The sequence below is a fragment of the Hylobates moloch genome, unplaced genomic scaffold (assembly GCF_009828535.3).
Source record: "Hylobates moloch isolate HMO894 unplaced genomic scaffold, HMol_V3 SCAFFOLD_2, whole genome shotgun sequence".
NCBI lineage: Eukaryota > Metazoa > Chordata > Mammalia > Primates > Hylobatidae > Hylobates > Hylobates moloch.
The window spans coordinates 46189106-46211113 of record NW_026652277.1 but is presented as its reverse complement, the minus strand read 5'-3'; the positions used below and the strand labels follow the sequence as shown (position 1 = coordinate 46211113).

Sequence of the window (22008 nt, the reverse complement as noted above, 5' to 3'; positions counted from 1 at the left end):
TAGGTAAGTAAATATTGGCATATTAACACAGTAGAATACTATACAACAATTTACATGAATCCACTGCATGCATGAACACGAAAGAATCTCACTATGTTAGCAAAATAATCAGGCAATTGAGAGTATGCATGCTATAATTCCAAATACATGGAGCTGAAGCATAGGCAGAACTAAGATTCATAGCCTAGAGATGCAGATAGATGGAAAAACTACAAAGAAAAGCAAGGTAATGTGCATAACAAAAGATGGGATAGTAGCTAGCGGTTACCTATGGTGGGGAAGGAAAAGTACGTGATCAGAAAGGGACCCATAGGGGTTTGCTGGGAGTCTATTACATCATGTTTGATTTATTTGTTTGATTTGTTTTATGTTGTTTAATTTGTTTACATGATGTTTGATTTATAATTATTCTTTAACCTGTATTTGTTTTATACATTCTTTTATGTGCATGGTATATTTCACAATTAAAAAATAAACTGATTATGTCAATCTCCTACTTAAAATCTTTCAAAAGCTCTTCACTTTGAAACAAAATCCAAACTCCTTAATTTTGTCTAAGAGATCCTTCATGGCACATGTCTTGTATCCCTCTTCAACTTTATCTCTGCCACTACCATTTCTGCTTCAGCATAGTAAATGATACCTAGTATTCCCACACAATCATGCTCTCTCAGGCTTCTGGGTCTGATAAAAAATGTTCCCACTGTGCACTGCATCCTCCCTTCCTCTGGCTATCCTTTTACTGTGCTTAATAGTCCACCAAAAGATCCCTTCCTCTGGGAAGTCTTCCTTGACTAATCTCTACCACATCTGTGTTAGAGTCTCCTCTGATGCACTTCCTTTGGCACTCTAGACCTACCCATGTAATAGCACTTTATAAGTGCCACACTCTTTAGAACACAACTACCTCCATTAATAAGCACATTTTATTATAAGTAACACACTCTTTAGACTGAGGGCTCCTATAAAGCAAGGACTGTCTTTTATCTGCCCCAAAAGCTAAACATGCTACCTACATCACATATTCTCAATAAGAGTTTGATTAATGAATTAATATTCAGAATGGAGAGAACATGGTATGCTTTCTACATCACTGGGAGTAACACATAATATATTAGGTTCAACCATATAAAATTGCCCTTATTTTAGGTCAAAAATAGTTTGTTCTTGGCAATTGCATAAAATTATTTGTAACACTCATTGAATACATGTTAATTAAGCACAGTATAGTGATGCTATTAGATCTGCTTTCTCAATATAATGGTAGACGGATTGTTTTTTATGAATTGTTTTAGAAATTCACTATATGAAATAACTCTAGGATTAATTTCATCAGTCTTCTGCAGTTATAGGCTATGCATTAATTCATAGGGCAGCCTACCTATCTACAGTTATATAAGCCACTAGGCAAATGAAAGAAACATATTGATCTCTAGCTCAAAATAGCTTCTTCTGGAGTCTTACAAGCACCACAGTCATACTCTAGTTCTCAAAGATGTTATTTGACAGATTATAACTCGTTCGTCTCTGCCAGAATCTATTGATTATTGACTTTGGTGACTATGAAGCATCAAGTATTTGATTTAAAAAGACATTCTACCTGTGTGTGCTGATATTTTTATAAATTAATAAGTTTTAAAGTCATTCCAACTAGGCAGAGCAACTGGATCTATTTTTAATATTGCTTTGTAAGCAAAAGGATTTGTAGGCTAAAATGCCCATGAATTGAGTTTTATAAAACTGTGATTTCTCTTCTCTTATTTCAGAAGAGCTAAATGGTGTGTAAGTGTGTGTGTGTGTGTGTGTTCCTGAAAGAAAACCCTAATTTAGCTCAGAACCAATTTTTCTACTAAAGGAGATGAATCTGTAAAATATAGTACAACGTTGCATATAATAAAAGTCACTTAAAAATAATGGTACCCAACTGTTACTCTGCCACATGAAAATGTTAATTGCAGGTATCATCCATGGTGGTAGTATCATGGTGTTATATGCTGCACCCATGCACCTCAAGACTTTTCACTACTGTATGTGGTATTAGTAGTACCACACCAACTATTAAACTTCTGTTCTATTGATTTTCACTTCTGTAGTCAAAATTATTTGGAGCAGTGTTTCTCCAGCTCCATATACAAAACCATATGCAATATTTAAATTAGCTATATAGATCATAGTTTTCATGCTAAGGAATATTTTTAAATTGGCAACTCACCACAGCTTGTATGGTTTCTCATCTATAGGAAACGGGTCTAATTCAACAGTTTCTGGCATGAGTTGCCATAGTGAAGATCTGAGATGGGCCTGCCGTTGGTGTTTCTCACACTAGCCTGAAAGCAAAGCCGAAAAACAGATGAGTTTGATTTTAAGATTTAAATTTGTATTTAGAAAACCAAAAAGCTGACATCAAAGACAATAAGACAATTGGTTACTGGGTGGGTGAGTGCAGGCAAAGGAAAGAAAACATCTCAAGGTAATTATCTCTATTCATAATTTATTGCAAGCACAAGAACTTTGATGTTATAATACCAGAACAACTATTTTAATATCTGAGCATACACTAAATTAGTAATTCTTATTTCAGTTGATATAATTGGTCTTGTGATATGAATTTGGTTTTCTAATACAAAGCACCCCACTCATCCTCAACTAGGACAGCTCCACTGTTACATAGATTTACATATTCTGCTTTTCATACAAGATTTCATTGGAACAATGGTTACATAGGTACCAATAAAGGAGGAGAATTTTGAAAACCTCTGAAGTATGCAAAAGAAAGTAAACCTAAGCTGGAGCTCGTCTGAAGAGACCTGTATTTATGTTCTTCTAGTTACAAACCTACTTTTTCACCATTATAGCCTGTTACTTCCCAACATTATATTAGACAAGATTCTTCAGAATATGTGTCAGTCTCCAATGTTCTACCCAATGTCAAACCATAAGTTTTTATTTCTAGTTTGGAAAATATGGTCATCATACCCAAAATCAGCCTCCTCTTTACCCTAAGTAAGAGTCTCTTTCCTGCCCAGGTGCTTACAATTGCTCCTAGGACTACCATCCTCTCACCATCCCACCACCTCACCCCGACACCCCAGTGTGGCCCCATTGTCACCTGCCACCACTTCAGAGGAAGTGAATTCCTTTCTCCTCTGAATTTCTATTGCACTCATTATCAAAACACTAATATGGGCCCTTGATTTTATACCATCTTTATTGTTATTTAGCCTCATCTTCCCAAATGAGCATAGGTTCCAAATGGCAGAAATTGTGTTACAGTTTCCCAATTTTTTCTACCAAAACACTTAGCAGAGAATGCAGTACATGAGAGATATTCATTCAATGAATATTTGGTGTGTCCCTATTGTGTGCCAAACAGACAAAGTCAGTCCCTGATGCGGATTAAACCTCAGTAGAGAATACAGGTAATACAAGAATAGGCAATTACTATATTATATAACTGCTGTGATGGAGCTTCCACCTACAAACACTGAATAAACATTGCCAAATAAACAGACCTAACCTAAGAGCTTCCCTTCACTATCAATGCTTTCAGATCCTATTTCCAATGTGTAAGAAGAGGACAATTGCTTTAAGCAATCCATTTTCAGAAAGCACATAGGGCACCCAGGCAGGTTAACACAGACAAACAGGAGTCGGTTTTATTTCTATGAAGACAAGTCACTAAGATGAATTTCTAGAACTTTAAAGTCACTGTTGTTTTTGTTTTTCTTCACACACACACACACACACACACACACACACACACGTGTACAAACACAAGGTAGTGAAAATCCTGTTAATTACTGTGCAGGTCACTGCAAATGCCCAATTGCCTTATAGGGAAGCTTTGCCTTAAACCTGTGTGCAGGGTTTTAGAGCAGCTGTGGTTAGGGATGCTTCTCAGGAGACTGTATTCATTTCTTTTTCCATTGAAAACTTTAATTTCCATTCCTACAAGCATTATTTCCATAAGCCTCAAGGGTTTTATACCTCATAGTCACCAGAGATAAGAACTGTAAGAAAAGCCATAGTGGCTTGATACGGATCCAAAACATCAAATAAACTAGAAAATCCTTTACCAGAAATAGTGTATGTGTGAAGTCTACTTTTTAAACCTAAAATGTTTCTATTTAGTGATTTTCAATATGACCTGATGTCTCCTCTTAAGAGTTTCTACCAGGATTCACAATAAGAAATATAGCTTCTCCCTATTAAATACAGAAAACAAAAGATATGCAAAACACAGTTTTTTGTATTTTCCTCTTCTTTGCCTTGATCAGCTCATGAGGATAAAATGTACTCAAACTGAAAAATCTTGAGTCAAAACCTTACAACTTCGCTATGCAAACACGTACAGGTAGGTGAATTTCTGAAAAGATGGGCTCCAATTCTAAGTTACATTTTTAAAACAATCAATATGCAGCATGATCTTTTTATCTGAATCAGCAGTACACCGTCTCATCTCAGACTTATGTAATGCAATAAATATATCCAATATGCCAAAGAAGCAAATGGACTTTGTTCTTCTTTACCAGTAAGCATCTCCCCTGCTAGTCTATAGGCCCAACTTTTTCCATAAGTCCTTGGTCCTCAAAAGAAGGTGCAATAATAGATGCATGTGTGGTAGGAGGAAGGCACTCAGCAGTCCTGCAGCAAATAGAGCATTATACTCCATTCTTGTCACTACTGGACACTTCCGTGCCTCTTTCTGCATGATTGTTGCAATGTCCAACCAAAAGCTTAAAAGAGACTGTAAGAGGAAATAGAAAGGGCAATGAAGAAAGAATTTAAGACAACAATGTGTTTGCTTCTCATTCTAGTTGAAGGAAGTCTCTCTTGCTTTGAGTCCTTTATTCTGATAAGCAACCAAGCAATCATTCAATTTGAACACACCAATTCCACTGAAAGTCCTTTGGCTACAAATGTGACCTGAGGCCAGAACTAGAGGATGAAGGGAGAAAATCTATCCCCATATTTAACAAACAAGTAAATACCCAATTTGTGTTTAGCTTTTAGTAACAGTATAAAAAGAATTTATAACTAGGCTTACATCCAAAGAAACAGATTCATTTACATGAAACCACAATAAAACCTTAAAAATATACTTATGCCTTTAAACATGGGACGTTTTTTTAGATTACTTAGGTTGGGCAAATTTGTTTTGCTTATGATATTCCTGTAGGATATCCTAACAAGGAAAATCTTATTAATTTTCCTATAAATTTAAAATATTTACATTTTATAGCATTGACAATAAATTCTCAGTTCATTCTAACCTTAAAATATATAGCCCATGTACTATGAAACCATTAAATACTAATAGCTGCAGACATACCAGACAATGACAGCAAAAACACACTCAGCCCCTCTGGGATCTGTTCATAAACATCCCCTTCCAGCATGGCAAACACACTCCTCTCAACAGCAGATGCTGTTCTGGGGCGAGCAGGCAGGAAGCTGGAGGCAGCTGATTTTCCCACTCTACATATAATTTCTTACTGCCTCATTATCCAGAATCTTTTTACTGAAACTGTGAGGATTTTTTAAGAACAGGAGCTCCTCAAATTAAAGACACTTTGCAACAGCAGAGGAATGACACGCAAATGAGGAAGAATGAAGACTCTCTAATATTTAAGGTCACACCACCTTTGTCATCTGATTTTCTAGTCCCATTGTAGGGGAGAGAAAACCCAGTTTGCTCCACATAATAAAATAAGCTAATCCAATACTTTATGTCCATTTTAAGAGTGTGATCAAGGTAGAGAAGGAAATACATACCAGAGGCAGCCAAACTGCTACATCCAAAGCATCCAACCCCTAAAATCTAATGGTTCTGAAGTGGAGTCAGAGGCTTGTGATATATTTATATATTTATTTGTTATATATGCTCACTTAAAGTAGAAAATTCACAGAAGCTTCTCTGAGAGAAATGGTCCTTACTGCAACCATTTTAAATATGTTGATAAGCATTCTGTGAGATCTTCCACGGTCCGACAACTAGCAGATGAGGGATAGAAGGAGATACTGGATGTTGTACTGGCAATGCCTGGTGCACTTACACTCATTTTCCTTCCACCTGAACTGTGGCCTGTCCCATACGACTTAGCCTGCTTCCTTGCAGTTTGTTCATAAAAGTTATCATCAACATGGCCAGAAGCAGGCAGGGCTGCTGTACAGACACTGTCAGGCTCTGCACCAAAGGCAGCCCATGTAAACAACCTTGTGATTGCTTCAGAGCCTACTGCTGTAGGATAAGCCATTCTTTTTCTGTGGCTAAATTGCAGTACCCTGGGAAGTTATCTGTTTAAGGGGGTAAAAGCAGAGACTAAGTCTCTAGATTTAAATGTCAGGGGAGGGTGAGAAAAAATATATGGATAGATAGTTTTCTTGTAATATCTATAGCCTGATTTACTTACACATTTTCCAGTAAATTACATTTACTTTGTTGAAGGCACAAATACACAGATTCTAAGAAATATACTGCCATACTTATTTCTGATTTTTTTTTCAAAAGGGCTCTGACATTTGTAGGGGACACAGTATCCCAGCACAGAATACCTGGGAATCTTGCCATGAAAAAAAAAAAAAAGCTGCCTGCTGTGACTAGGAGATCACTTTCTTAAAGGAACCCCTTACCTATTTGACTGCAGTTCCAATGTTTCCTCTTATCTCTAACCTGACCCCTGTTCTGTGTTCCTCTCCCCAGCTCAGATTTAGCCTAGGGTTGCTCTGCAAGAGTAACACCAATAGTTTTACACCTTATATATATATATATATATAAATACTGTTCCTTAGTAAAATACATCTTAAAACATTTAAGTTACACTTCCCACAAAAGTAAACATAAATACATACTAAAAGACATTATTTTTAATGTTTTATGGAACCCATCACATTTTTCAGATATGGAACTAAGGTCAGCACTTCTAACAAGCACAGCTGTTTGGTGTTTTCTTTTTTTTTTTTCCTCTCTCTCTCTCCGTGTGTGTGTGTGTGTGTGTGTGTGTGTGTGTGTGTGTGTGTGTGTGTGTTTCTCTCTCTCTCTCTTCCCTTCTGTAGCCCTGCATTGGTCTAAAAACCCCTGGTCACAATAAGAATGCTCCCTCCCTCCCTCTGCTACCCCTCACTCCAAACGGAAAGGTTTCAACACGCCCAAGTCTGGGAAGAGATGTTCTGCACGGAGGGAAAAGCTGGTGGCTTCTTGCTTCAAAGCTAGTTCACTTGATTAACCTGCTTTCCACCCCATCTCTCTCGTCTCTTCCATACTCCCTCTCCCGCCCCACCAGGAGCAATCAATAGATATCACCCCACCCTCCAAAAACAGGTTAGAACCCAGAACGAGCAAAGAGCCACCTACCATTCCGTGCCTGAGAACTGCGATCCTGAGCCGGCAGTGTTTGCCCCAGAAATCCTCCCTACTCGTTTTCCATTAACCACATTCCAGACTGTAATATGGAAGAGATTCTTTGGAGATTGGGAGATTGTTTAAAATTAACGATGGACAGGTGATTTCCAAGAAAACCAATCTTAAACTCACTCAAGCCCCTAGGAATTGAGGGGTGAGGACAAAAAAGGAAATTTGTAAAAATGAAAAAAGAAAAGAAAAAGGTAAGCATATAGCAAGCACACCCACCCCCATAAAAATAAAAAGTGAAGGGGAGGTTAAAGAAAATAGAAGAAGAAGAGTGGCTTGCTGAATCACCCTCTTTCACTGCTTGGAAACCATTGTGCAGCGTGATGCTGCCTGTACCATTGTGGAACCTACCAGAGGAGACGGACAGAGGGCTTGGGGAATGGGGTTGCTATGGCAACCGAAAGGAGCACACATGACGTCAAAGCCCAGAGAGGTCTAGGGAGGGGGATGGGGGGAAACAGAAAGAGGAAAAGTCTGTGTGCAGCTACAGCTACTGTGTTTTCCAGTGAAATGAGGACCAGGCAAATGTAAAGGAATAAGGTTCGTCGGCAGCCGACATCAGCAACTACGACATCAAGGCAGCCAGCCTGCACAATCTGAAGAAAAGATCCATTCCATGCAGCTCTGGCCCTTTGCACAGCAGCACGGAGGAACAAATACCAGCAGAGCAAAACACCACTGGAAAAGCAACCTCTGCTTTTCAACTATCTCCTGCAGTATCTCTAAACGTCAAACAAGTAAGAGATGGTAATAACCTCAGAGGAGAATCAGGCATTTGAGTGTCGCCTGAACCCCGAGGTCACCTGCACAGCACTATTCCTCTTCTCTGTTTCCTTGTTTTTGTAAAAATCCTGAACGAATATCCACTAAACCAAACTCAACAGACTAATACTTAGGTTGCAATCTGAGTGTACGAAGAAAATACTGATTAATTTGAGTTAACACATCAGAGTTCTTTTTGTTTTTTTAATTGCAGACAATTTTCTAGAGAACTGATGCAAATTATACTGTTACTATTTGGGGCAAATATCGCAATTTTATTTAAGTAATTTGCTCTGCCTTTAGTGGTTATAGGGTATTTTTAAAGTCTCCAAACGGTTTTACTATCCACAAATAATAGTTTCTTGGAATGACAACAGTTGACTACTTGCACTATAAAAAAAAAATTAGGTTTACCAAATTTGTTTTACCTTTTTTATGTAAGAAAAATTTTCAATACAAATTTTGCTTAAACCAACTCCAGCCTTTGGACTTGTCAAATTGCATAATCTAATTCAATTCCTTTTATGCTTACACTCTTTTGAGGTGGGTTTCTGTTTATTGCTACCAAGTAGTGCTGAGTTGTACATGATTCCACATTATGTTTTAGAACTAGCATACTTACATGAATATGAAGCTTCTTCCATATATTACCAGAAAGATACAACATGCAACAGATGCAAACTCAGCAGTCACTGTAGACACTGAAACGCATCATAAAGCTGTAAGAAACGCACAAGGCTTTTTTGTCTTTGTTGTTGCTGCTGTTGTTTTATTTGGGGAGAAAATTTAGAAAAAGAAAGGCCTGAGTGAGTTGTATGTCATTGTAGTTCATTGGATAAGTGTTTGGATGTCCCTTTACTCTAATTTCAATTTCAACAAGAATCAATCAAGACTACCTTCTAGTCTTCTCAATGGGCCTACCTGCAAGATAACTATCTCATGCAAAAATATGGATTGATAGCCAAACAACTTTATAACACGAAATAATTGGCATTCTGGCCTTTGAGGTATTATATACTAAGTTTGGATATCAAAAGTCAATTCCCCAATCCCAAGGAAATTAAATCAGTTTGTCGAAGAGATGTCTGCACTCCCATATTTATTGCAGCACTATTCTAATAGCCATGGAAACAACTTAAGTGTCCATCAACAGATGAGTGTATATATATTATGCATACCCCCCCACACACACACACACATGCTGGAATATTATTCAGACTTATAAAAACAGGAAATTCTGTCATTTGCAACAACATAGATGAACCTAGAGAACATTATGCTAAGTGAAATAAGCCAGGCACAGTGAGACAAATACTATATAATCTCACTTATATGTGAAATTTTAAAAAGGACAAACTTGTAAAACTAGAAAGTAGAATGGTGGTTACCAGTGGCTGGAGGACGGAAAGGTGGACAGGGAAAGAGGGGACATTGGTTAATAGGTACAAAGTTTCAGTTAGAAAGGAGAAATAAGCTCTGGTGTACTATTGCACAGCACAGTGACTATAGTTAATGTTGTCTATTTCAAAATAGCTAAAAGAGAGGATTTCAAAAGTTCTTACTACAAAGAAATGATAAATATTTGAGATGACAGATAATGAGGCTGATTTGATCATTCTACAATGTGTACATGTATCAAAACATCACATTGTACCCCAAAAATATATACAATTATTGTCAATTACAAATAAAATAAAACAATTTTTTGGAAGTCAATGCCCAGTAATGTAACATGAATGAGGAAAAAAGGAACTCCATCTCTTACCTTACATTGTAAACACAAATATTTATTCAAGATGAATTGTACACCTCAACATAAAAGCTAAAATATATAACACTATTAAAATATAATATAACTTTTTTTAAAGATGGCTTTCTGACCTTGCAGTAGGCAAGGATTTCTTAGGATACAGAAAGCACTTACCATAATAAAAAAAAAAAAAAGAGACTTCATCAAAATTAAAAGCTTCCACTTATCCTAAGTCACCATTAAGAAAATGAATAGGCAAGCCATAGTCTAGATGATACATATATCTAAATACTCCTGATAGCTGAAAATATTCTGATACACACAAATCCTAGATTATAGAAAACATCTCCTACAACTCAATAATAAACATGAACAAACAATTTTGTTTAATGGGCAAAAGACTCGGACAGGCATTTGACAAAGGAAAATTTATAAATGGCTAATAAGCATATGAAAAAGTATTATATATCATTAGTCAGCAGAAATATACAAATTAAAACCAAAGTGAGATACCATTTCATGCCCACAAAAGTGACTAAAATTAAAAAGACTAACATCATCACATATTGACAAGGATATGGAAAACCAGAACTCCCCTACATATACTGGTAGGAGTACAAAATGTTAAAACTACCTTGAGAAATTTTGGTAGTTTTTATAATTATAAACCTACATCTAAAGTATGGCTCAACACTTCTATTTATAAGGATTCACCCAAGACAATGGAAACCTATGTCCACCAAAAAAAAGTTGGACATAAATGTTTATGCCAGCTTTGCTTATAATAAGCAAAAGCAGGAACAACTCCAAATATATCAACAAGAGAGCAGATAATTATGATATACAATCAACCCTCCATGTTCATGGGTTCCACATCTGTAGATTCAAAAACTGAAGATCAAAAATATTAGGGGAAAAAGAATAAAAAATAACACTACAGAGATAAATACAAATAGAAGTACACTATAACAACTGCTTATATAGCATTTACTTTGTACTAGTTATTATAAATAATTTATAGATGATTTAAAATAATAGGAGGATGGAACACTATGCCATTTTACATAAGGGACTTGAGCTTTTGGTATGGAGAGGTTGTTCCTGGAACCAATCCCCCTGAGAGTACTGAGGGACAACTGTATTTGCCTAATAGAGTATTACTCAGCAATTAAAAAGAATGGCAACCAGAAACAGGTTAATACCAATCATTTTCATCCATTAGGTGTTAGTTTCCTTTTTAAGCTTTTTAAATATTTATTTTTATTAATGTTATTTTTATTGGCAGTCATAATTGTATATATTTATAGAGTATATTGTGATATTTTGATATATGTATACAATGTGGAGTAATTAAATCAAATTAATTAACATAACTGAGACCTCACATCATTTTTGTAGTGAGACATTTGAAATTTACTCTCTTAGTTGTTCTAAGATATGCAGTACATTATCATTGACTATAGTCACTCTGCTGTACAACAGATCTGAAAATTTATTCCTCCTGTTTTACTAAAATTTTAGTTAACTAAAATTTTGGTTAACTAAAATTCTTTTTCTTTTTTGAGACAAGGTCTCACTCTGTTGCCCAGGTGGGAGTGCAGTGGTGCAATCACAGCTCACTGCACCTTTGATCTCCTGGCCTCAAGGGGTCCTCCCAACTCAGCCTGCTGAGTAGCTGAGACTACAGGTGCCTGCCACTCCACCTGGCTAATTTTTTATTTTTAGTAGAGATGAGGTCTAAGTCTGTTGCCTAGGCTGATCTCGAATTCCTGAACTTATGTGATCCTCTTGCCTTGGCCTCCCAAAGTGCTGGGATTACAGACAGGTATGAGCCACCTCACCAGGCTTGAAACTCTTTGTTGTTGTTATTGTTGTTGTTGTTTTGGGTTTTTTTGAGACAGGGTCTCACTCTATCACCCAGGCTGGAGTGCAGTGGTACAATCTCGGCTCACTGCAGCCTCAATCTCCCAGGCTCAAGAGATTCTCCCACCTTAGCCTCCTGAGTACCTGGGACCATATGTGCGCGTCACCATGCCCAGCTAAATTTTTTTGTATTTTTGGTAGAGACAGGGTTTCACCATGTTGCCCAGGCTAGTCTCGAACTCCTGAGCTCAAGCAATCCACCCACCTTGACTTCCCAGCATGCTGAGATTACAGACATGAGCCACTGCTCCAGTCCATTGAAGCTCTTTTGAAGTATTTTCCAAAGATGTTGATTCTTGGTATTAGTTACAAAGAGTGATAGATTCCAACCTTCCACATATATTTTGGTGTGGATCTTACATACTCATTTCAATTATATTTATGTTATTAAAATAATCTTTTACGTCTATTCTACACACTTCAGGAAAATTACTTTTCTAAAATTTGATTATGCAATACAAGTTAGTTTAAAAAAATCAGTACCTGAATAGTTCCTATTCCCGGTTGGATAAAACCAAAACTCTGGTCAGGTGTGGTGGCTCACACCTGTAATCCCAGCACTTTGGGAGGCTGAGGCGGGTGGATCACTTGAGGTCAGGATTTCCAGACCAGCTGGCCTATATAGTGAAACCCTGTCTCTACTAAAAATACAAAAATTAGTCCAGTGTGATGGCACATGCTTATAATCCTAGCTAATTGGGAGGCTGAGGTGGAAGGATTGCTTGAACCCGGAAGGCAGAGGTTGCCATGAGCCAAGATCACACCACTGCACTCCAGCCTGGGCAACAGATCAAGACCCTGTCTCAAAAAAAAAAAAAAAAAAAAACACTCTTTGTTTAAGGCCCTCAATCCTCAGACAATTCTACTGTATTTCTCTCTTGCCATTTCTCAATCCAACACAATATGTTTGAGAGCCCTTCCTACCAAATAAATGTTTTCAATGAAAAGAGAAAGAAAAAGGAACAGATACATATTGGGATTATTATGTTTGTCAGGCACTGTTTATATGTATTCATACTCACCATATAAACTCCCATAAAAGTATCTACTTACTTTCATTTGGCACTTACCATACTGTATTTTGTATTACTGTAACTTTGTGAATATGTAACATCTCACCTTGGCCACGTAATCCCAACACTCTGGGAGGCCCAGGCAGGCGGATCACTTGAGGTAAAGAGTTTGAGACCAGCCTGGCCAACATGGCAAAGCCCCATCTCTACTAAAAATACAAAAATTAGCCAGGTGTGGTGGCACTTGCCTATAGTCCCAGCTACCTGGGAGGCTGAGGCAGGAGAATCGCTTGAACCCGAGAGGTGGAGGTTGCAGTGAACCGAGACTGCACCGTTGCACTCCAGCCTGGGCAACAGGGTTGAGACTCCATCTCAAAAAAAAAAAAAAAAAAATCACCTTGTACTTGACTGTGACTTAATCCTCTTTGTTTCTCATTATCTCCCCTGAAAGTTCCTTTTCCATGTATAGCATATCATCTTATACATGGTAGGCGATCAGTAAACATTTATGGTTAATTATAATTCTCTGCAGTTTACAATTCTTTTTTCCAGTTATCAAAACTTTTATTTCAAATATTATTATGGAGTGTTACGTTGTGATATATACAATATTAAAGCAGGTAACTTCTGTTACAATATCACATACTTGAACTTTGTATTTAGGTCTAAAAACACTTTAACTGCTTCAAACTCTTTTTCAAAGTGCTTTCAAATAAAACTGCATGTAATATAGAAGTCTGACTTGAATTTTGAATCTTATCAGTTCTATCAATCATAAGAGTTTTTGAAGGAAGAGTCTTAAATAAATAAGTCAAGGTAAGTTCTTATTTTCAAAAGCATGGAACTGTATTTAGTATCTTTTATATGCAAATCTACTGATGTAATGGCATGTGTGTAGTCTGAGGTAGGACTAAAGATGTTTAGGAATATCTTTTGCTCTCCAATCAAGGAGATCTTCCTTACCTTATAAATACAAACTTTAGAACATTACATTTTCAGAATAAACTACTGAAATATGCCACAATACATATGAATCTCGAAACATACTGAGTGAGAAATAAGACAAAAAAGAGTATATACTATATATATATGTTTACATGAAGTTTCAGAACAGACGAAACTATTCTATGGAGATAGGAATCAGAGCTGTGTTTGTCTGTGATGGGAGGAGGCAAACAATCAAGGACTATGTTTACAGCAAGTGGGAAATTTCTATAGTGATGAGAAGGTCCTACATCTTGATAGAGATGTGAGTTACATGGGTATACGCATTTGTCAAAACTCCTCAAAGTGTAATTCTTAAGCTCTGTGCATTTCACTCTATGTAAATTAAACTGCCATGAAAAATGTTAAAGTAAATTTCCTTTTGGGAAAAAGGAAAATTGCTGAATGAGCCAATAAGTTAGGGTTCCTAAACCTGAATATATAGTCCCATACCCTGAATCTTGATTTTTCAGACCCAAGCAGCCCCAGCAATAGGAAAGGCCAGAGTCACCAGGATTTTAAGAGACCTAACCCTCAGAGGTGAGGCAGACAATTGATGGAGGTTTACATAGCAATCAACAGATGAGAATTCAGACTCTTAAAAAACAGGTTTTCAGAAAAGCGTGGCAGTAAGGAGATTCCTGGGTTCAGCTGCAGGGACTAATTCAGTGCTGGATGCAGAAGGAAATGAAGGTTTTGATGAACACTTTCTGAATCCAATTCTCAAGTGAATTAAGGGGGTTGCAGTGAAACCAACTAATGCCCTAAGGTCTGTTGTCAAAAGTGGTCCCAGAGTAGGGTGACCAACTGGTCTCCATTTGCCAGGTGCTTCTCAGCTTCTAGCAGGCACTTCTCATGTTCTAACACTTAAAGTCCTACATCATAGGAAATCTCTCAATCCCAGGCAAACTGGAGAAGCTGGCCACCCTATCCTATAATCTAGAATAGACTTGAACCCTCAGTTGGAAGTTGAGATATAGCAACTGTGAAAGAATGAGTTGCAAAAGAAAGAAGTCATGAGTTCCTCAAAAGAGTGATGTAATTAAAGAAGTGTCACCTAGCTATACTTTCAAGAATTAGATTATTATGTCATGAATTAGGATGGTAGCAAAGGGATGCAAAGGGTTTGATAAAAAGCAAGCAAAATTATGGAACTAAATCAATAGAACATGCTGACTGATAGAATATGAGGGGATGGTGGAGGGTCCACGTTTACTCTTTGAGTACCATGTTCACTATCATTTCACAGAGTGCCTTCCCTCAGAGAGTAAGTCATGTATCTTTCATGATACTATTAGAATATAAGATTTCCCCAAGTGTATTCTACTTGGGGAACACTGGCTTTTTGCAAAAACTATTCCACAGTTGAAAAGTTTCAGAAATGCTGCATACAGTAGCTGCCCTTTGGAAAGCCATGTTTTATTACATGTACTACAGTGAGCAGGTCTATGCAAACCTACCCTCAAAGGCCAAGGAAGCTGAGAGGCCAAAGAAAGAGGCTAACACATCCAGTTTCTCAGAAAGAAACATTAATCCCCGTACCCTCACTTGAGAAAGTATTCTTATATAGCAAGCTTTTTTTTATTTTATTTTATTTATTTTTTTTTGGTGAAACATGTGCAGCTAGTCCTGTGTCAGACTGTCTTGCAAAACTTGTGACCACTGGAGAAGTTAGATAAACATGTTTATGACGGATTTTTCTATGCTATAGGCATTGTTTCTTGACCTTGCTGCAGGAACACAGTATCCAGTTGCCAAATATCAGTCATCATTGGCTACTATCCAGTAGCCAAACCAAGTCATCTTGGTTCTGCTTCAAGATGGTATTACTCTTGCCATGTGACAGGGTGTTTTCTATATTACATTAATAAATTAAAGGTGCTGAGAAGCCCTGAGGAAAAGAAAACTATTTAAATTTCTCAAAATTACTTCTCAAATGCAGTTTTTAATTAATATCTTTTATCATGCTGTTGGGATAGGAAACACAGAGCCCACAGCCTACCATAGTCATAATGATTGGCAATGGTGCGAATTTAAAACACTAACAGTTCCTAATAAGAGTAAACTTTCTGAACTTTAAACTTCATGTAAGAAAAGGGGTCTACCTTCCACTTACTTTTCTTTTTAACTAATAGACTTTATTTGTAGGGCAGCTTCAAGTTTACAGAAAAATTGAGCAGAAAAGTATAGAGAATTCCCACATACCCTACTCCCTCCCCATAGTTTCCCCTATTATTAATATCTTGCACTCATGTGGTACATTTGTTACAATTGATGAACCAATAGTGATACATTATTAACTAAAATACATGGTTTACATTAGGGTTCATTCTTTGTGTTGTACAGTTCTATGGGTTTTGACAAATGTATAGCATCATGTTGCAATCACTTTTAATTTTTTTCTTGTTCAGGAGTCAATTTTACATTCAGAAAACAATTGTGTTCACATCAAACAAAAGTAGATAAATTGGTCTCCTGAAAGTTTTTCCTAGTGGACAGAGCACTGCTATTAGAATTCCATGGTACTTTGAACCAACTGTTATTAAGCTTATAAAAGTACAGGTTTGCTTTTGCTTTTGTTTTGGACTGGGAACCTCCCACAACCAGCAAAATTATGTCCCTTTGTGGTTAAATATACTTTGATTCCAAATACAAAATATCTGCCACAATAAAAACAGTTCCACACAACTTTTCAGTATCCTAATAGCATTTTTTTTGAAAGTCTGAATGTAGTTCACAAATGATAATAGGGGAGGGAAAGTCTATTGTAAAATAATATCAAAGAAGATTAAGCCTCCTCAGGTAGCAGCAGCTTAAAAAATCTAATTAGTGTATGTGTCTTTTGAACAACGATGCTAATAGAAAACGCTCTTTTCTTAGATCTCAGCAGAAGCTTGTGTGTGAGATAAAGAAAGTTATTCTTGCCAGACATCCTCAGGTTTATTCACACTTCAATCCATACACATCTGTAGCAATTCGAGTTTCCCTTATCCTAGAAGCATGAAAAAAGCATGAAGATACCATGGACTACATTTGAGTTTGGTCTGGAAATTCAACTTCCCACTCTGTGGCAATTCCTGCAACCTTTAATGGGGCTATTCTCACCTCTGACTGTAATTTGTCAGCGTGGTGCTCAAAAGGCGGTCACTGAGGTAGGCTAAGAAGCAAAATATGAGCCAAAAATTGTGTAATTAAATTAAAATAAAAGTTTAGTAATTTTTTATAAATAGGTCTGCCATCACTACTTGCTAAAAATTTCTAATATTAAAGAGCTTATTTTTAAACATTTATATGAGAAGACTTTTTCAATCACCTAACTAATTGGTGAATTCTGGGTCTGTCTTATCAAATGATAGTATAAGTAATAGTAATACATGATGATCGTATACAAACACTTAAAAGAGTAATAATCAGAATTAATAATATGAATTTGGTGTATTTAGTCTTACATTTTTAAGTCAAATACGTATCAGCATAAATTTATATGTGCAGCTTATGTCTGGTCTAAAAATCTGCTGGATTTTCAAATCATTAACAAAAAATATGTCCTGAATGGTATTGCCTAGGTTTTCTTGTAGGATTTTAATGGTTTTAGGTCTAACATTTAAGTCTTTAATCCATCTTGAATTAATTTTTGTATAAGGTGTAAGGAAGGGATCCAGTTTCAGCTTTCTACATATGGCTAGCCAGTTTTCCCAGCACCATTTATTAAATAGGGAATCCTTTCCCCATTTCTTGTTTTTGTCAGGTTTGTCAAAGATCAAATAGTTGTAGATATGCTGCATCATTTCTGAGGGCTCTGTTCTGTTCCATTGATCTATATCTCTGTTGTGGTACCAGTACCATGCTGTTTTGGTTACTGTAGCCTTGTAGTATAGTTTGAAGTCAGGTAGCGTGATGCCTCCAGCTTTGTTCTTTTGGCTTAAGATTGACTTGGCAATGCGGGCTCTTTTTTGGTTCCATATGAACTTTAAAGTAGTTTTTTCCAATTCTGTGAAGAAAGTCATTGGTAGCTTGATGGGGATGGCATTGAATCTATAAATTACTTTGGGCAGTATGGCCATTTTCACGATATTGATTCTTCCAACCCATGAGCATGGAATGTTCTTCCATTTGTTTGTATCCTCTTTGATTTCATTGAGCAGTGGTTTGTAGTTCTCCTTGAAGAGGTCCTTCACATCCCTTGTAAGTTGGATTCCTAGGTATTTTATTCTCTTTGAAGCAATTGTGAATGGGAGTTCACTCATGATTTGGCTCTCTGTTTGTCTGTGATTGGTGTACAAGAATGCTTGTGATTTTTGTACATTGATTTTGTATCCTGAGACTTTGCTGAAGTTGCTAATCAGCTTAAGGAGATTTTGGGCTGAGACAATGGGATTTTCTAGATATACAATCATGTCATCTGCAAACAGGGACAGTTTGACTTCCTCTTTTCCTAATTGAATACCCTTTATTTCCTTCTCCTGCCTGATTGCTCTGGCCAGAACTTCCAGCACTATGTTGAATAGGAGCGGTGAGAGAGGGCATCCCTGTCTTGTGCCAGTTTTCAGAGGGAATGCTTCCAGTTTTTGCCCATTCAGTATGATATTGGCTGTTCCTCAGGGATCTAGAACTAGAAATACCATTTGACCCAGCCATCCCATTACTGGGTATATACCCAAAGGAGTATAAATCATGCTGCTATAAAGACACATGCACACGTATGTTTATTGCGGCACTATTCACAATAGCAAAGACTTGGAACCAACCCAAATGTCCAACAACAATAGACTGGATTAAGAAAATGTGGCACATATACACCATGGAATACTATGCAGCCATAAAAAATGATGAGTTCGTGTCCTTTGTAGGGACATGGATGAAACTGGAAAACATCATTCTCAGTAAACTATCGCAAGGACAAAAAACCAAACACCGCATGTTCTCACTCATAGGTGGGAATTGAACAATGAGAACTCATGGACACAGGAAGGGGAACATCACACTCCGGGGACTGTTGTGGGGTGGGGGGAGGGGGGAGGGACAGCATTAGGAGATATACCTAATGCTAAATGACGAGCTAATGGGTGCAGGAAATCAACATGGCACATGGATACATATGTAACAAACCTGCACATTGTGCACATGTACCCTAAAACCTAAAGTATAATAAAAAAAAAAAGAAAAAAAATAAATAAAAAAAATAAAAAAAAACAACAACAAAAAAACACAAAAAATATTTTCTTAGAGTATCCTAAACATGCTATTTCACCTACATTGCAATGCTACATTCAACAAAGAAACAGGAAAATAAAAATCTGATCTTGCAAATTGTCCAAATTCATGAAAATAGAGCAATGATTATAGTAATTAAATTCAACATATGCTTTATATGAGTGCAAGATAATTAAAACCTTTTTGAGATAATGCATAAATACTTTCAAAGCTTTTTGGAAATACATATAGGCCAGTCTGTGTGACCTGAACAGATCACATGGCCTCTTCATTTCCCAATTTAGGCATTGTCATAATAGGGATAATAATATTCACTTCACAGACTTTTCATGAGAAACAAATTAGATAATGTATGTGATAGTGCTTAGCACAACCCTTAGTACATGATAGTCACTCAATAGATATTGAACATTCTGATTGCAATGAGATATGTAACCCACACTTAGAATAAAATTTCCTGACATAACGTTGTAAGCTATGAACATTGTCCAATGGCCCAGAAGCATTCATTTTCTGTTGTTTGATAATGTTCTTAAAGTGTATATTCAAAAAGCGATGCAGTTGATCATATGCTACTTGGCAGTGTTGAAGCAGCACTATAGAACTAATAATAAACTTGAAGAAATTTGAGCCTATCTGCCAATCTACACCTGAGATACTATTCAGGACATCAGCGATTCTTACTGGAAATTTCCCAGATAAAATTCAGCCACTTGGTCAGCAAATATTCAGAGACATAGTCTTTCACAAGAAATAGATAACAAATTTTTTTAAAAAATAATTAAGCAAAAATAGTGTCACTGTTAGAGCTGTGTGACATTCTTTTCATTTAATTAAAAATTAATTCAACCAGCAAATCACTGAGTAGCATATCAGTATAAAACTCTACACTAGAGATTAGAAAAAGAAATCTGAGAAATGGTCCCCATCAAAAAGGAGTCGGTGATCTTATTGTTATACTGGACCACTTGAAAGAAAAAAAAATCTATAAATGAATCCCTACATGTGGAACAAAAAAAAAATGAAGTCTCCAGTTTGAAAAGGAAAAATCTCAACACAGTCATGCAAGTAGAAAATATGGATCTCAAATCCTATATTTACCTTGGGAAGCAGCATAGTCAAATAAAAATGGAAAGCTTAGTCTCAGTTCCACTGTGACTATGATTACCCATGAGATGCTGGGCAGATAGTGGCTCTGTTGACATGTTTCTTCATCTACAATATATCAGGTATAGATAACATGATAATTATGGTTCTGTAACAAAATGGAAAAGAGAGTCTTCAGATGACTCAATGTATAGAATTTAGACAGAGATTTCATAAGAATAGGCTTAAAAGTGATGGAAAACATATCTTGTTTGGATGAGAGTAAAGAGATCACTTTCCTAGTTAAAACAAGTAGGAAAGCAGTGGAATATCTTCAACTAGATTGTCTTCTAGACAAAATATACAAACCAAACATTTACATTGCGAATGAAAACATAAGGCAATGAGAATAGTATTCACTGCTAAAGTCAGTTCTGGCTTTTTGAGTCATTTAATAAATATTACCTTATGATAAGTCAAAGCTGCTATCATTTTTATCATTATTATCACAAATGTCATCAATATCATCATTATTTTAGCTATTATCTATTGAAAGCATCCTCTGTGCCATCACTAGCTGATGATTTACAGACATTTGCTCTAGTCACACAGCATTTCTTGATCATTATCTCTAACATCTATCAACCATCCACAGTGTACCTGGGCCCATGTTACAATACAATCCTCACTACTATATCATAAGGTAGGTAGAGTTATTGTCCTTATTTTATATACAAGAAAACTGAGACTTAGAGAGAGTTTAAGTCATTTATTCAGGATCACAAATGACTGCCATGAGTCAGTATTGACATCTGTGCATATCTGACTGAAATTTCTACTTTCAGAGAGGTTAAGAAAAAAATGCAAGTGAACTCAATGATAAGGTGGCAAGATGGCCGAATAGGAACAGCTCTGGTCTGCAGCTCCAAGGGAGATCAATACAGAAGGCAGGTGATTTCTGCATTTCCAACTGAGGTACCTGGCTCATCTCATTGGGATTGGTTACACAGTGGGTGCAGCCCACAGAGGGCAAACCGAAGCAGGGTGGGGCATCACCTCACTCAGAAGCACAAGGGGTCGGGGAACTCTTTCCTGTAGCCAAGAGAAGCCATAAGAGAACAAGAGAACATGCCGTGAGGAATGGTGCATTCCAGCACAGATAATACGCTTTTGCCAGTCTTCACCACCTACAGACCTACAAAGAGACTTAGATTCCCACACAATAATAGTGGGAGACTTTAACACTCCATTGTCAATATTAGACAGATCAACGAGACAGAAGGTTAACAAGGATATTCAGGACTTGAACTCAGCTCTGGACCAAGTGGACCTAATAGACATCTACAGAACTCTCCACCCCAAAATCAAGAGAATATACATTCTTCTCAGCGCCATATGATACTTATTCTAAAACTGACCACATAATTGTAAGTAAAACACTCCTCAACAATGCAAAAGAATGGAAATCATAACAAACAGTCTCTCAGACCACAGTGCAATCAAATTAGAACTCAGGATTAAGAAACTCACTCAAGGGCAGGCGCAGTGGCTCACACCAGTAATCCCAGCACTTTGGGAGGCTGAGGCGGGCAGATCATGAGGTCAGGACATCAAGACCATCTTAGTCAACATGGTGAAACCCTGTCTTTACTAAAATATAAAAAATTATCTGGGTGTGGTGGTGTGTGCCTGTAATCCCAGCTACTTGGGAGGCTGAGGCAGGGGAATCTCTTGAACCTGGGAGGTGGAGGTTGCAGTGAGCTGAGATGATGCCACTGCACTCCAGACTGGCGACAGAGTAAGATTCCATCTCAAAAAGAAAGAAAGAAAGAAGGAAAGAAAGAAAGAAAGAAAGAAAGAAAGAA

At 37.0% G+C, this 22008-nt stretch overlaps 1 protein-coding gene and 1 long non-coding RNA gene across 8 annotated transcripts in view; one reads left to right on the top strand and one right to left on the bottom strand.

The window, feature by feature from the left end:
- Nucleotides 1–7777, bottom strand: part of MAPK10 (mitogen-activated protein kinase 10) — a 326039-nt gene extending 318262 nt beyond the window's left edge. For 3 of the 7 annotated variants that reach the window (XM_058433145.1, XM_058433151.1, XM_058433134.1), the window contains exons 1-2: nucleotides 7355–7777; nucleotides 2213–2327 (exon numbers count right to left, since the gene is read on the bottom strand). The gene's annotated coding sequence lies outside the window, so the exon portion shown is untranslated. The remainder of the gene's footprint in view (nucleotides 1–2212; nucleotides 2328–7354) is intronic. The other 4 variants (XM_032146621.2, XM_032146549.2, XM_032146272.2 and 1 more) reach the window with 2 other exon arrangements.
- A 131-nt stretch (nucleotides 7778–7908) lies between these two features.
- The window catches only part of LOC131382236 (uncharacterized), a 24231-nt gene continuing 10131 nt past the window's right edge, over nucleotides 7909–22008 (top strand). Inside the window, exon 1 of the long non-coding RNA XR_009211526.1 lies at nucleotides 7909–8148. This is a non-coding gene — a long non-coding RNA (uncharacterized LOC131382236). The remainder of the gene's footprint in view (nucleotides 8149–22008) is intronic.